At 44.7% G+C, this 16019-nt stretch overlaps 1 protein-coding gene and 1 pseudogene across 1 annotated transcript in view; both read right to left on the reverse strand.

Moving 5' to 3' along the window:
* DIS3 (DIS3 homolog, exosome endoribonuclease and 3'-5' exoribonuclease) overlaps positions 1-16019 on the reverse strand; it is a 122444-nt gene that overhangs the window by 32208 nt on the left and 74217 nt on the right. The window lies entirely within an intron of this gene.
* LOC141130818 (U2 spliceosomal RNA) lies at positions 1304-1388 on the reverse strand (annotated as a pseudogene).

The raw sequence follows: 16019 nt of genomic DNA on the forward strand, positions 1-16019 counted from the left end.
ATCATCCGTTATGTATGTGCTAACACTTGCAGAATGGCTTAAGAGTTGCTAATAAATAATGATAAATAATGTATCTTCTTCTTTAAGAGGCTCCTCTGTCCTCCACTCATTACCTGTATTATTGGCACCTGTTTGAACTTGTTATCAGTATAAAAGACACCTGTCCACAACCTCAAACAGTCACACTCCAAACTCCACTATTTTTTTTTTTTTAATTGAAAGCCTATGGCGTGCAAAACACACCCCAAAAACTTCACCCGGTGCATAAAAAATGTGCACACACATAAAGAGTGCTCACAAAAAAGTGCCACGGGTACACAAGGCGTGCCAATTCCCTAATCCCCCGGGGCGTTAGGCTCCAGACGGGGACAAAGGTACTTACTGTGGTCCATCCGGCCGAAACCAGACAGACCCCGTTCTCTGGAGGGCCTGCCGAAACAGGAGCCACCCAAGTACTAGGTGGGGCTCCCCCGAAGGGAGACCCCATGAGAGAGGGTGAACTAAGCCAAAAGGCCATGTCCACCCCTTCCCAAGACGTTCAGGGCTGGCCCGAGGACCCGCATCCTTACTAATCATAAGTGCAAAACGTGAAAAAACAAGACGTGACAAACAGACATAGGTTTCAAAATAAATAAAAAGTGGGGTAAGGGATAGTGAAGAGGAGAGTGAAAGAAGTGGCCATTGTGTAAAACAATGACCAGGCCCTCCGGCCAGGAATAAAAAATTCCTCTGGTCCTAGCCAAAAGGCCCGGCCCAAGAGGCAGGTGCAAAAAAAGCGTGTTATGGTGCAGTGACCGTGGTGCCTCAAATCGAAGTGACTGCCACTCACAGTGATTTTATGGCACCCCTGGACTGCCACTCCAGGGGCACTACTCCATAGGCTTTCAAGTTCAACCCTGACCCACAGCCCAGACCACAGCAGCCCCCACCACAGGCAGAAAGGAATGAAGATCAGAAAGCTTGGTGAGAGCCCTTGCCATCAGGCTCCACCGTCGCTCCCGTCACTCCCTCCTAATTACATTCGGGAAGTACTAACCACTCCCCCCCCCCCCCCCCCCCAAGAAGGGAGTAAGCGTTCTTTTCCGAATAACTGTCCGTAGCTAGAGCTACCCCAATCTAGGCCAGAAGGCCAGGGACCCGACCCTCCGGCCAGACCCATGTGCAGCACCCATCCTCACCAGGAGGTCCTTTCTAGACAGGTTGGGTAGGCCCACTGAAGCCCCCATGGGCAACAGGTGATGACTGTCCCTCAACCGTCTGTCCAGGTCCAATTACACCATCGGATTTGCATGTGCCCTTCCCTCTATGGTCGGTACAACATCGCCTCCTCTGGAAACTGATAAGAACAGATACTACACTTGATCTTAGCCAAAAGGCCGAGAAGCAAACTCCACTATGGTGAAGTCCAAAGAGCTGTCAAAGGACACCAGAAACTAAATTGTAGACCTGCACCAGGCTGGGAAGTCTGAATCTGCAATAGGCAAGCAGCTTGGTGTGAATAAATCAACTGTGAGAGCAATAATTCGAAAATGGAAGACATACAAGACCACTGATAATCTCCCTCGATCTGGGGCTCCACGCAAGATCTCACCCCGTGGGGTCAAAATGATCACATTAACGGTGAGCAAAAATCCCAGAACCACACGGGGGGGACCTAGTGAATGACCTACAGAGAGCTGGGACCAACGTAACAAAGGCTACCATCAGTAACACACTACGCTGCCAGGGACTCAGATCCTGCAGTGCCAGACGTGTCCCCCTGCTTAAGCCAGTACATGTCTGGGCCCGTCTGAGGTTTGCTAGAGAGCATTTGGATGATTCAGAAGAGGAATGGGAGAATGTCATATGGTCAGATGAAACCAAAGTAGAACTGTTTGGTAGAAACACAACTCGTCGTGTTTGGAGGAGAGAGAATGCTGAATTGCAACCAAAGAACACCATACCTACTGTGAAGCATGGGGGTGGCAACATCATGCTTTGGGGCTGTTTCTCTGCAAAGGGAACAGGACGGCTGATCCGTGTACATGAAAGAATGAATGGGACCATGTATCATGAGATTTTGGGTGCCAACCTCCTCCCATAAGCAAGGGCATTGAAGATGAAACGTGGCTGGGTCTTTCAGCATGATCCCAAACACACCGCCCGGGCAACAAAGGAGTGGCTTCGCAAGAAGCATTTCAAGGTCCTGCAGTGGCCTAGCCAGTCTCCAGATCTCAACCCCATAGAAAACCTTTGGAGGGAGTTGAAAGTCCGTGTTGCCCAGCGACAGCCCCAAAACATCACTGCTCTAGAGGAGATCTGCATGGAGGAATGGCCCAACATACCAGCAACAGTGTGCGACAACCTTGTGAAGACTTACAGAAAACGTTTGACCTCTGTCATTGCCAACAAAGGATATAAAACAAAGTATTGAGATGAACTTTTGATATTGACCAAATACTTATTTTCCACCATAATTTGCAAATAAATTCTTTCAAAAATCAGACAATGTGATTGCCTGGATTTGTTTCCACATTTTGTCTCTCATAGTTGAGGTATACCTATGATGACAATTACAGGCCTCTCTCGTCTTTTTAAGTGGGAGAACTTGCACAATTGGTGGCTGACTAAATACTTTTTTGCCCCACTGTGTGTATGTATATATACACACACAATTTTTTTTTTTAATAACAGCTTACCTGTAAGATCCTTTTCTTTGAAGTACATCACGGGACACAGAGCCATAGTAGGTACTATGTGGGTTATAGGCCACCTTCAGGTGATGGACACTGGCACACCATAAGACAGGAAGTACACTCCCTATATAACCCCTCCCACTACTGGGAGTACCTCAGTTTTTGTAGCAAAGCAATACACGTGTATACCAGAAAGAAGGTGGGGACCTCTGTGTCCCGTGATGTACGTCAAATAGAAGGATTTTACAGGTAAGCTGTTATAAAAATCCTATTTTCTTATCGTACATCACGGGACACAGAGCCATAGTAGTTACTATGTGGGAGGTCCCATAGCAATGCCAACTGAAGGGAGGGAGACACCAAAAGTAGGGCACTTAGAGACCAGAGGACTTATACTACTGCCTGCAGCACACTGCGCCCAAAGGCGATATCCTCATGACCTTTTACATCTACTTGATAGAATTTAGCAAATGTATGGACTGAAGACCAAGTTGCGGCCTAGCAGATTTGAGCCATGGAGGCTTGGTGATACACTGCCCAGGAAGTACTAACAGCCCTGGTGGAGTGCGCTTTAATATGAAAAGGTGGAACTTTCCTCTTTAAACCATAAGCGTGAACAATCACTTGACAAATACATTTAGAAATAGTAGATTTTTATGCTGCCTGTCCTCTCTTAGGACCTTCAGGCAACACAAACAAATCATCCATTTTTCGAATCTGAGCAGTCACCTTCAAGTAGATTTTGACTGCTCTCACCACATCAAAAGAATGTAGTGACTTTTCTTCCGCAGAACAGGGTTCTGGGAAAAATGAAGGTAGAACAATATCCTGTGCACTGACCAGCTACTATCACCTCGGATTGTTGAAGAGCTAACGAGGGGAGGGGTGAGACTCATATGCTGCATCCCGGGTCTGCCGTGACCACCAGTACATTGCCATTAGCAGTCACAAGGAGTTTCTGTTTGTGTGCCTTTTTCCTTTTTTTAGAAATGTGAGTACAATGATAGAAGATCTTTTATGTAATTCAATAAATGCTCTTAAACGGTGTTACACTATTGGAAGTATTATTTCTTTTCATGGAGACATACTTTTTGCCTGGTGAGGAGTGCTGATAACCAGAGAACTCCATCTGCTGTGGACACAGCTTCATCCAGTTTGAGTAGCCCTTTTGGGTACTTTATCACTGCATATATGCCGAGCATGAGAGTGCAAGGCATTATTTTCTGGTGAGTGCGGCTCCATATGAGTGGATCACAATCACAGCCGGTGTGGTGAAGGAGTTGTCTATAACAGGAAGATTTGTGTTTGAGAGTAACTTTCTAATACCCACCTTTGTGCACGGACTCTATTTCAGTATTTCATTTTTAACATTGCATGAACTGTTTACAGATGTTTTGACCTTTACAGATATATTTTTCTTTTGTCACTATGAGAAATGTTTTTGTTATTTTTTATTTAAGGATTGTGATTACACTTCATAGAACTGTTTGGTAGAGATATAGCACTTACCACGATTATATAGTATATGGCTGTTAGGTACAGCTGTAGTACTTTCAAATATTATTATTATTTTTTTACATCACTGGTTATCACTTATAAGTATTTTATTCACCATTATTTAATCTTTATGGTGTTTATAGCGCCACTATTTTATTCATTTATTTATTTAGAATACGTTTTCACAAAACAATATCCTGGTTTAAATGAAAACCTGATACTACCTTTGGTAGAGAATTAGGATGAGGACGCAATACAACCTTATCCTTGTGAATAATTAAATATGGCTCTTTACAAGAAAGAACAGCCAACTCTGATACCCTTCTTGCAAAAGATATGGCTACCAGAAAAAAGGCTGTTTCTGTAATACCGACAGGACTAAATTCAAGTTCCAAGGGTTCAGGGGTGACCCAACTGGAGGATTAAGCCGCGTTACCCCCTGAATAAAGCTACGAACCAAAGAGTGCGAAGCAAGTGGTCACTGAAATAATACAGATAAAGCTGAAACCTGGCCCTTGATAGTACTCAAGGCCAGCTTCATTTCTAATCCCATCTGTAGAAAGTCAAGGATTCTACCTATGACATATTTCCTGGGGTGCCAACCCCTGGATTCACACCAGGAAACATCTGCCTTCCAGACTCTATAATATATGACTCTGGAGGCCGGCTTCCTTGTATTAACCAGAGTAGACACCACTGAACCTGACAGTCCATGCTTCTTCAGAATGTGGGTCTCAAAAGCTAAAACTTTAAATTTAGCGTTTGTAAGATAGGATGGAATACCGGACCTTGCGAGAGAAGGTCTGGCCGTGGCGGTAGGCTTCATGGGTCCCCTACCGCCATCTTTATGATCTCTGCATACCAAGATTTCCTGGGCCACAAGAATCACCGCCTTCCCTTCCTGCTTGATCCTGCGAAGAAGTCGCGGAAGCAGCTGAAAAGGAGGGAATGCATAAATCAGTGAAAAACGATTCCACGGGAACACCAAGGCATCTGTTCTGAATGTCAGCGGATCCTTTGTCCTTGACACAAAATTGTCGATCTTTTTGTTGAAACTGGACACAAATGGGTCCACGTCCGGAATTCCCCATTTTTGACATATTGTCAGAAAGATGTCGGGGTGAAGAGACCTTTCTCCTGGGAGCAACTGCTGGCGACTCAAGTAGTCCGCCTGCCAATCCTCTATTCCTGGAATGAAGACTGCCGATAAGCAAGGTATGTTGTTTTCGGCCCAAGTTAGGATATGATTCACCTCTCTCTGGGCCGCACGATTTCTCCCCCCTGCGTGATTGATATAGGCCACTGCTGTGGCATTGTCGGATTGGATCCTGACAGGACAATTCTGTAATCTGAGCGTCCAGGCCTTCAGGGCCAGGCGTGCTGCCTGAATCTCTAGAATATTGATGGGCAAGGTAATTTCTGATTTGGACCATTTCCCTTGGACAGACGCTTCTTCCAGGACTGCTCCCCAGCCCAGAAGGCTGGCATCTGTTGTTACCACCTTCCAGGTAACTGGTAGGAAGGACTTTCCTTTCTGCAGATTCTTGGCTATCCTCAAAGGTGGGCTTTGACGCACATTTGGGGATAAACGCATTGGGAAGTCTAGAGCTTGGACATTCTTGTTCCAAGTCGATAGGACACTGTTTTGCAGTAGCCTTGAATGAAATCACCATCTTTCCCAACAATCTCATGCAAAGTCGAATAGACTTCCTTGGTTTGACCACCTGAATCAGTTCCCTTATGGAAACTGATCTTTGCCTGGGGCAAGAACACCCTCTTCTGTGCTGTATCTATGATCAGACCCAAGTATTCCAATCTCCTTGATGGTTTTAAGGAAGATTTCTCTAGGTTGAGAATCCAACTGTGGTGACCAAACTCTGGTTTTAAGCGGGCTACCGACTGGTCTATCAAGAGCAGATCGTCTAAGTAAGCTAGAATCGTTAGACCTTGAGCCCTTAATCTGGCTAAAGGGGGAGCCAGGACCTTTGTAAACACTCTAGGTGCAGTAGCTAGACCGAAAAGGCAGAGCTACAAATGAAGATTTTCTATTTCGAAGCATAGATATTTCTCGTGAGTGGGAAAAATAGGTACATGGAGGCAAGCATCCTTGATGTCGATTGACGCTAGATGTTCCCTACCTTGTAGAATGGAGACTACTGATCGGATTGACTCCATGCAAAAAGAGCAGATATTCAAAAACCGGTTAAGATCTTTGAGATCTAGAATGGGTCTGACATCCCCGTTTGGTTTTGGTACCGTGAAAAGGATTGAATAAAACCCTAATCCCTGCTCTTCCATGGGGACCACAGATATCACCTTTTGAGACAAAAGATGGTCCAATGCTTGAAAGAGAGACTTCTTTTTCTCTGGATCCTTGGGAACATTTGATCTGAGAAAACGAGGAGACGGGGACTCTCGGAACTCTAGTTCATACCCTAGAGTTGAGGAAGCCACCCATTTGTCTCAACACTCTACCTGCCAGACCTCTGAGAACTGCAGAAGTCTTCCCCACACTCGAGCGAGCGGGGGCACCCCTTCATAAGAAGGTTTTTAGTATTTTGTTATGTAGGTTTCCTTCCCCAGGACCTCTTGTCCCTGGGGTTGACTCTGAGGTTTACCTCTTGAACTTGACAGTGGAGGCTGTCGTGACTGCCTGGAAACTGATGCTCCTGGTACTGGAGAAGAGGCTCGTTTAAAAGAAAAACGCTTACTCCTTTTCTTAACTGGCAAAAGGGAACTTTTCCCATTAAAAATTCTTTGGATGTATTTATCCAGATCATCCCCAGCCGTTCACCGCGCAATGGAAAACTAGCCAGGAGCTTTTTGCATGGCGCTTCGGCTGACCAATTTTTCAACCATAGTATTCTACGCATATGCACCAGCCCAAGCGCAAGTGAAGAGGCCTGGAGAATAGAATCTCTCATAGCGTCCACTGCAAAACATAATGCCCCTGGTATCCCAGCCAAATCTTGGGCTTGCTGATCAGGACTAATCTTGAGCACCTGTTTAAACAGGTCTCTCAAGGATTGACATACACCAATTGCTGCCAACGCAGGCTGAGTCACTGAACCTAGCAGAGAAAAATTGTTTTTTAATAGGAATTCCAACTTATCCATTGGATCCTTCAGCATTTGAGCATTGTCTACTGGATAAGTCAAACTTTTATTCACAGAGGATATAGCAGCGTCAATTGCTGACATCCCCCATTTTTTATTAAATTCTTCCTCTATAGGATAAAGATTTGAAAACTTTTTTGGAGGAAACAACTGTTTATCTTGGTGATCCCACTCAGAATACATAAGCTTTTTCAGCAATGAATGGATAGGAAAAGCATGAATAGCTTGGGGAGGTTTTAGCAAACAAGAAATGGGCTCATCAACCGACTCAGCTAATGGTAGCATGAATGTGGAGCGGACCAATTCAGTAAGAGATTGTGCCATCAATCTTTCAGATTGTGAACCTGATCCTTCCGCATTTGACCCTTCAGAAGAGGAGTCATCAGCCTCTTCCTGGTCCCCTGAGAGAAATTCATCATCTCCCGCCCCCCGGTTCCTCAGTTTGAGGGTCCTGGGTAATGGAAGGGGACCTGTCGCGCTTAGTCCCACTCTGGGATGCGATTAAAGCCTCTATTTTCTGCTCCAATCCTAATATGGTAGAGGAAAAAACCTCTTGAGTAATATAGACAGGGGCTGCAGCGTTGGAAACAGTTGCAACACCTGACAGCCCTGATGGCTCACTCTGACCAGCCACCTCAGAACTCTCAGGGGAGAATGCCATTTTATTTAGAGATGATTCTAGGCTTTTTTGCGGCTGAAGAAGTCCTTCTTGAGCCCTTTTTTTGGGTATTTCTAGCCCCTCTTCCGACCATAGCCGATGCACAAATGCAGAGGTACTACCAGAAGGATCGCATCCACTGCTTGAGCAGGTCTGAGCTGCTAGCCTGAGGAAAAGCCTGCTGCTTCTGCTGACACAGCGCAACTCTGAGAAAAGCATGACAAGGTAAGTGCTCCATACAGCCCCCAGTGGTGACTCTTAGGCATGACATTTACTTGTTTCTTAAAGGAGACATTTCATAAGAAAATTAAAAAAATTCCTTAGAAAAACTCCACTTACCTTTCCCGCCGCAGGGTTTTCTGTGGTAAAACCAACAGGCCCAATCTTCACCCCTCACGGTGGGTTCCATTACAAAACCTTCAGGAACCAGGGACCCTCGGTGAACCCACACTCCTGGACCCATAAAGCAGCCCACCAGTAAAAACTTTATGGCTGAAAATACCAAAGTACTGGATCCCGGGGTCCAGCTCTCTAAAAAGAGAAGCGTTACAGGCTAAACCTCATTTCTTCAGCCACGAGTCCCGGGTACCATTCCATTTGGCCTAAAAAGACACTTTGAATGGATCCGGCTGCATAGCTAGCCCCAGTGGAGCTCAGCACAGCACATGTTTACTCATGACCAACACCTAAGACACTGGCGAAAAAATTGAGGTACTCCCAGTAGTGGGAGGGATTATATAGGGAGTGGACTTCCTGTCTTAGGGTGTGCCAGTGTCCATCACCTGAAGGTGGCCTGTAACCCACATAGTAACTACTATGGCTTTGTGTCCCGTGATGTATGATAAGAAACAGAATATACTAGTCTATAAAAAACATGCTAAAATACACCAGTAAAAATATCTTGTGAAAAATAAATAACAAAAACATTGAGAGTGAACTCAGACACAAAATAAATAAAACTCAAATTTCAAAAACAGTTGGGGCACGGTCTAAAATCTACATAAAAACAAAATGCAGGGCGTGGCCTGGACATGGCTGAATAGGGACGTGAGTTGTGTGAGCTCCCGGCCGTCTCCCCTCACCGCAGCTAATCCAGCCGTTTTTTGCAAGCTATGCAATCATCCAGAAAGAGAACCGGGAAGAGGAGCGGTAAACAGCCTAAAATAACCCCACAGCAGCCCTCTCCTAACGAACTAAGGAGGCGATTTCAGCTCTCCCTTCTCGGCTCGCCGGAATTCAAGATGGCGGCGCCACGAGGAGACCGCGCAGAGAGACAGACAGCGAGCGGATCTGTGTCACCGCAGGGAGATTCACAAGCAGGCGGTTATGATGGCCTCCCTCCGGATCTCCGCTTTGGCCTCGGTGAGTCATCTCAACCCGTTTCTCAAATCCCCAGAGGAGATGAGGATCTGCGCTCCATATTGCTAGCACTACCCACTAAAGCTGACAATACAGCCCTCATAGCAACAGTAGAAGCATCACATAGGAAAGAAATGCAAACTGTAAAAGCTGAGGTGCGCGCCTTAAACTCCAGAATAGAGGCAGGGGAGAGCTCCCTGGTGACATTGGAACGTCGCATGTCAGCCATAGAAAGCAAACAGGAGACGCACACAGAGGCACTACAAGAACAAGCATTGAGATTGGAGGAAATTGAGGACCGGAGTCGCAGGAACAACTTGTGACTCCGGGGTCTACCAGAAGCTACGGGACCGGAGGATTTGATGGATACAGCTGTGGCCATCTTCCGCAGCCTCCCAGGGATTGACCTACCTGACCGCATTGAAATAGACAGGATCCACAGGGCCTTAGGCCCTAAACCTACTGACCCCCTGAGACCCAGAGATGTGATCTGTAGGATCCACCACTATATTCATAAAGAGCAGATCCTGCGGAAGGCCTGGGAAGCGGAAGATCCGGAGCTAGATGGGGCTACAGTCAAAATTCTTCCGGACCTCTCGCGTGCAACTTTACAGAGACGTGCGATAATGAAACCCCTTCTGGACTTGGCCAGGCGAAAGGGTGCGACATATAGATGGAGATATCCTCTGTCTGCCACATTTAGAAAAAATCAGAGGTCTTTCACTCTCCGCAAACCAGATGCACTACCAGCCTTATTCACCTTCCTGGATGCAGATCCAATCGCTGTACCAGACTGGCTGGGCCCTCTCCCAAGACCACCTGGACGGCTAGCTGCGCCTAACATGGGACAGAGCTTCCAACCAAGGCGGCAAAGAAACCGCCGTCAATCCAGGGCCTCTTCCCAAGAAGACACACGCGAGTCCTGAAACATGAACACCCCTTGTAAAGTTTAGGAATTTCATTTCCAAAAAATCCCTTTTTTCTTCCTGGTCAAAGTAACAGTGACCGAGTTTTTTTTTTTTTTTTGTTCTTTTTAAGATTGGAATGTATGGGTTAAACCTTCCCTATAAGGAGCACTAATCCGCCCAGGATCAACAGACCTTATGGGACACTCAGAGGAGTCCATTTTCTGAGCGGCTTTTAAAGTGACTCACAGAGTAAGATGGAGACTACGCCCTTAAACAGGACACATTCAATGGAAACCACACGACCCAGGGACTATTACCCTAATCTGTGAAACCACAACGCTGGTAAGCAAAGTTGATCACTTTTACTACCTAGAGATGTGCTTAAACCTACGGGACTACCTGCGGCCACCCTGAGGGTCTACGAGGAATTTCAGCTTGCTGTTCCGGCATCAATAATGGAAAAGAGACAGCCATGGGATACCCATGAACACTTGCTCTTACCCAAATACAGGTGATATGATGGCTTACAGAACCGGTATGAGATGGTTCAATGGGAGGGCATTTCAGCTCCTCTTTGGTGGAGTGACGAGATGCCTGCCCGGTAACCATGGAATGACACCTCATGCAGGACTTTCATTTTTTAAGATAATATACATATTTGCACACAGAAAGGTTTAAATGTGTTAGATATCTCAGACAAAACCAACAGGAGAGGATATGAGATAACTGTCATTGGATGGCAAAAGGAGAATTTAACCCAGGTTAAGCTATATACACGTTTAAGTTTATATTGAGGTTTTAATTTTGTTTATACTCAGTTACATTACAAAAAACCAACCACAAGGGTTATCTGTTTGGTATTATAGAACTTTAGAGACTCAATGATCAAACGAAATGCATAGCTTTTTTCAGGATTAACTTTGTTGGACATGCTGGGACGGGGGGATGGACGGGAAGCTCGGTTCTCTGAGCCTTGTCCTACCTCGCTTCCAACTAGGCCAGCATATATCTGCGGGGGGCAAAATTTGTGTCCCCTGGCAGTTATATGCAGAAATAACACCCCCTTAATCTAGGGGGAAAAACTATAGACAGGACTCTAGGCCCTGTCTGTGTTTGGTAAATTTTCTGGTTACTCTCATTTTTCTAACTCTCCTCTTTTATTCTCTATACTTACCCTCCCCTTCCTCCCCCAGCTTCATCCCTACCCTCCCTCCCCCTCTCTTCTCCCTCTTCCCCCATCCCAATACAATATGGCTGTAAGCAAGATCAATGTGATGTCCCTTAATGTAAAAGGACTTAACATACCCGAGAAGAGACGCATGTTACTAGACGACTTAAAACGAAACCGTACAGACATAGCTTTCCTCCAAGAGACACATTTTAAGACCAACAGACTGCCATACTTACAAAATAGACACTTCCCGACTGCCTTCCACTCTATGAACCCAGACTCCAAATCTAAAGGTGTCTCCATCCTCATTTCAAGTAAGATCCCATGGCAACTCCAGAGTTCCTCGATAGACCCGACAGGAAGATACATCTTCCTCAAAGGCACAATTGGAACTATAAAAGTAACACTGGCAACCCTGTATGCCCCCAATGAACAACAAGCCACATTCCTACAAGAAACACTAGAGAAACTACGAGACTTTAAAGAGGGACACTTGATCCTAGGAGGAGACTTTAATACCCCCTTGATCCCCTCTATGGACACGTCGTCAGGCACAACATCAGTACCACCGAACCAACTTAAAAGGATAGCTAAAACGTTCCTTAACTCACAACTGATAGACGTATGGCGATTACAACATACAGGAGAGAAGGACTTCTCCTTTTATTCCCACATACATCAAATCTATACCAGAATAGACTATTTCATGATTCCTCATTCACAACTTCATGCTGTTGAACAAACATCAATCGGCAACAGGACATGGTCAGATCATGCACCAATATTCCTGAGTTATCGCCTATCAGATACTCACTCACCCAGACATCGCTTCTGGCGACTTAACGAAAGCCTACTACAAATACCAGAAGTACTAGCAGATGTGACTAAAACCCTAAATCAGTATTTTCAAGAAAATGACCAAACAGATTGTGACCCAGGGATACTGTGGGAGGCACATAAGGTAGTTCTGAGAGGTACCCTTATTTCGCATGGAGCCCGCATTAAAAAGGAAAGGAATAAAATTCTTTCCCAACTCTTGCAGGAACTAGCCACTTTAGAAGCCAGACACAAACACGCCCCAACTCAAGCGTCAGAAACACAGTTATCGACCATTAGACTACAAATCACAGATATCCTACAATACAGAGCAAAGGCGGCCCTACAGAGTGGCCGAACAAAAAATTACGAATTTGGGGATAAATGTGGAAGACTTTTAGCTAACACGATCAGAAGCCATAACCAGTCGACATATATCCCCCACATTACCACATCAGGCGGTAAAAAAGCATCCCTACCTACACATATATCTGAGGAATTCCGGCAGTTCTACTCTAAATTGTACAGTCTATCACAGGGAACCCCCCCCAATGCAATGATTGAGGAATACATTCGTTCCTCCCAAATGCCAACCCTTGCTCAGGAGCTTAGAGAAGAACTAGACTCGCCCATAACCATAACAGAAATCCAGAATGCCATAAAGACAATGAAACCGAGTAAAGCCCCAGGCCCAGACGGCTATACGTTACAATATTACAAAACCTTTTTGCCTATTCTGGGGTCCAGATTGGTTACATTATATAACAAGATTGGAACGGGGGCAGTCTTCGCAAGGGAAACTTTAGGAGCTCACATTTCGTTAATTCATAAAGAAGGTAAGGATCCGACAGCATGCGGGAGCTACAGGCCCATATCTTTATTGAACCTAGACCTTAAGATCTTTACTAAAGTTCTTGCTGTCAGGTTGGCGCAGCACCTCCAGAATCTTATTCACCTGGACCAGGTCGGTTTTATACCCTCCAGGGAAGCTAGAGACAGTACTACGAAAGTGCTGAATCTGCTATATATATCTAGATCCAAGAAGACCCCTTGTGTCCTTATAAATACAGACGCAGAAAAGGCCTTCGACCGTGTCAGTTGGCCTTTTATGAACGCGGTACTCCGACACATAGGCCTAGGGGAGGTGATGCTCAACCGGATAGCGGGTATTTACTCTACTCCCACAGCACGAGTGAAAATGAACGGTATTCTTTCGGACCCCTTTGTAATTACAAATGGGACAAGGCAGGGATGCCCCCTGTCCCCTCTCCTATTTGCACTCTCTCTCGAGCCATTTCTTTCCAACATTAGGCTGAATCCCAACATACACGGAATACCAGTAGGGCCCCTGCAACATAAAGTTTCAGCGTACGCGGATGATTTACTTTTCTCGTTAACAGATCCAATAGTATCTCTACCCAACCTACTAAAAGAATTTGAAACGTATGGGAAATTGTCAAATTTAAAAATTAATTTTTCGAAATCAGAAGCCATGGGTATATCTATACCAACCACCGATCTTACAAATTTACAATTAAGCTTTAGGTTCAAGTGGACTACTTCTGCCCTGACTTATCTGGGTACGAAAATACCACCGGATCCGGCACTGATATACGACAGTAACTTCCCCCCCCTATTAACGAGAGTCAGACTTCTATTGGAAGAATGGAATAGGGGTCTACACTCCTGGTTTGGGAGGTGCAATCTAATTAAAATGTGTATACTGCCCAAGTTTCTGTACCTGTTTCAAGCCCTGCCAATCAAAATACCACCTATATACTTCAGACGCGTCCAGACTCTTTTTACTCGCTTTGTTTGGGCTAATAAGAAACCACGCATCCCCAGAACACAATTATCCAGGCCTAAACACCACGGAGGGATAGCACTCCCGGACATCCGGAAATATTATTTCGCAACACATTTAAGCAGAGCGATAGACTGGATTAGGAACAAAAACCATAAATTATGGACACAAATTGAACAACAGCAAACAGACATACCACTAGAATCAGCTTTATGGTGCTACGAATCACTTCCACTAGAACTGAAATCCCACCCCTTTATAGGTAACACCATACGGCAATGTCTCCATCCCACTCTACAAACATCAGTATCGACCACAGAGTCCCCCATGACCCCGATATTGGGAAATCCAAAATTCCCCCCGGGAATGTCATCTGGACAGTTCCAGATACTGAGAAACTCTGGATACACCAGAGCTTCACGGTTTGTGACGCAAGACAGATGGCCAACCATGACAGAATTAATAGATCCAGACGGCCCGTTTAAACTTACATTTTGGAACGCAGCCAAAATCCACCATTTCCTTCAAACAATCCCAAACCCACAATCCTACACTAGACCACTGACGACATTTGAAGATATATGCTCAGACACGGAACCGATCAAACAGTTACTATCCCAGACGTACGCTCTATTGAACACTCCTTTACAAACGCCTGATCTACCATGTATTACAAAATGGGAAAAAGACCTTCAGTGTACTTTCACATCAGTCCAGAAACAAAATATAATAGTTCTCTCTCTTAAATCCTCCATATGCACTAAAATACAGGAGACAAATTTCAAGATCCTGACCAGGTGGTATTTAACACCTGGTCGCTTACACTATATGTTTACTGAATCATCAAAATACTGCTGGAGGTGCCAGAGAGAGGTGGGAACGATCTTACATGTGTTTTGGTCCTGCCCGCACTTGACAAATTTCTGGACTGCTGTCCGTTCCATTTCCCAGAAGTTCACTGAATTTCAGATCCCGAATGACCCAGCATTTTTCTTACTGCATGTGTCCTCTATTCCGCTAAAAACCTATAAAAAATCCATACTAAGACATCTAACAAATGCAGCGAAGTCTTGCATACCTGTAATGTGGAAAAAACAAACCCCCCCTACAGTATCAATGTGGCTACGGAAAGTGGAAGACATAAATAATCTGGAAGACCTAATTCTGACATCACAAAATAGACAAACAACTTACCAAAAAACATGGGCACTATGGAATATGTTCAAATATTCAGAGGAAGGTAAGGTCCTATTTGGAAACTCGAACTAATTAATAGACCCAATATATGTAAAGGGTGACACACAAACTAGAATCCCCAAATGATCAAAATAACATCCTGACAACCGTCCCTTTTCCCTCCCCAGCTCCCTCCCCATCTTTCCTACTTCTCTTTCCCCAACTTTTCCTTCTAACTGTTTCTTCTATTTTATCTTTATTTTGTAATACTATATTTAAGTTGCAACCTCTTGATGGATATCCATCAATAGGCATATTGCATATTGGTAGAATGTGAAATAATTTAGTTGCTGATCAATCTCCCTACCCATAGTTATTAAACAAGTTAAATGATAACAGCAACGGGAGACACATATGCACCAATAAGCACACCATGAGACAAAGATTTACTAGTATTATGTCTGTAAAATGTTGATGTATCACTCTGTCTTATCATCGGGAGGCTGCGACCTTCTCTCCCCCCCCTCCCCCCTCTTTATTGCTTGTATTCCCGGGCTTTGCCCAAAAACTTTTGAAAAAATAATAAACTATATATTTGAAAAAAAAAAAAAAAAACAAAATGCAAAAAAAAATAAAAAATCGCAAATCTCATACATTTATGTTTTACACACAATAGAAAACAGAAAACATATCAAATGTTTAAAATGAGAAAATGTACCATTTTATGAAAAACATAAGGTAAGTTTGAAATTGATGGCAGCACCACCTCTCAAAAAAGTTGGGAGAGCAAAAAGCAAGGTAAGTGGTACTAGCAAGGAAGAGCTGGAAGAACATTTTCC

This window comes from Aquarana catesbeiana, linkage group LG02 (assembly GCF_042186555.1).
Source record: "Aquarana catesbeiana isolate 2022-GZ linkage group LG02, ASM4218655v1, whole genome shotgun sequence".
In the NCBI taxonomy this organism is placed as follows: Eukaryota; Metazoa; Chordata; class Amphibia; order Anura; family Ranidae; genus Aquarana; species Aquarana catesbeiana.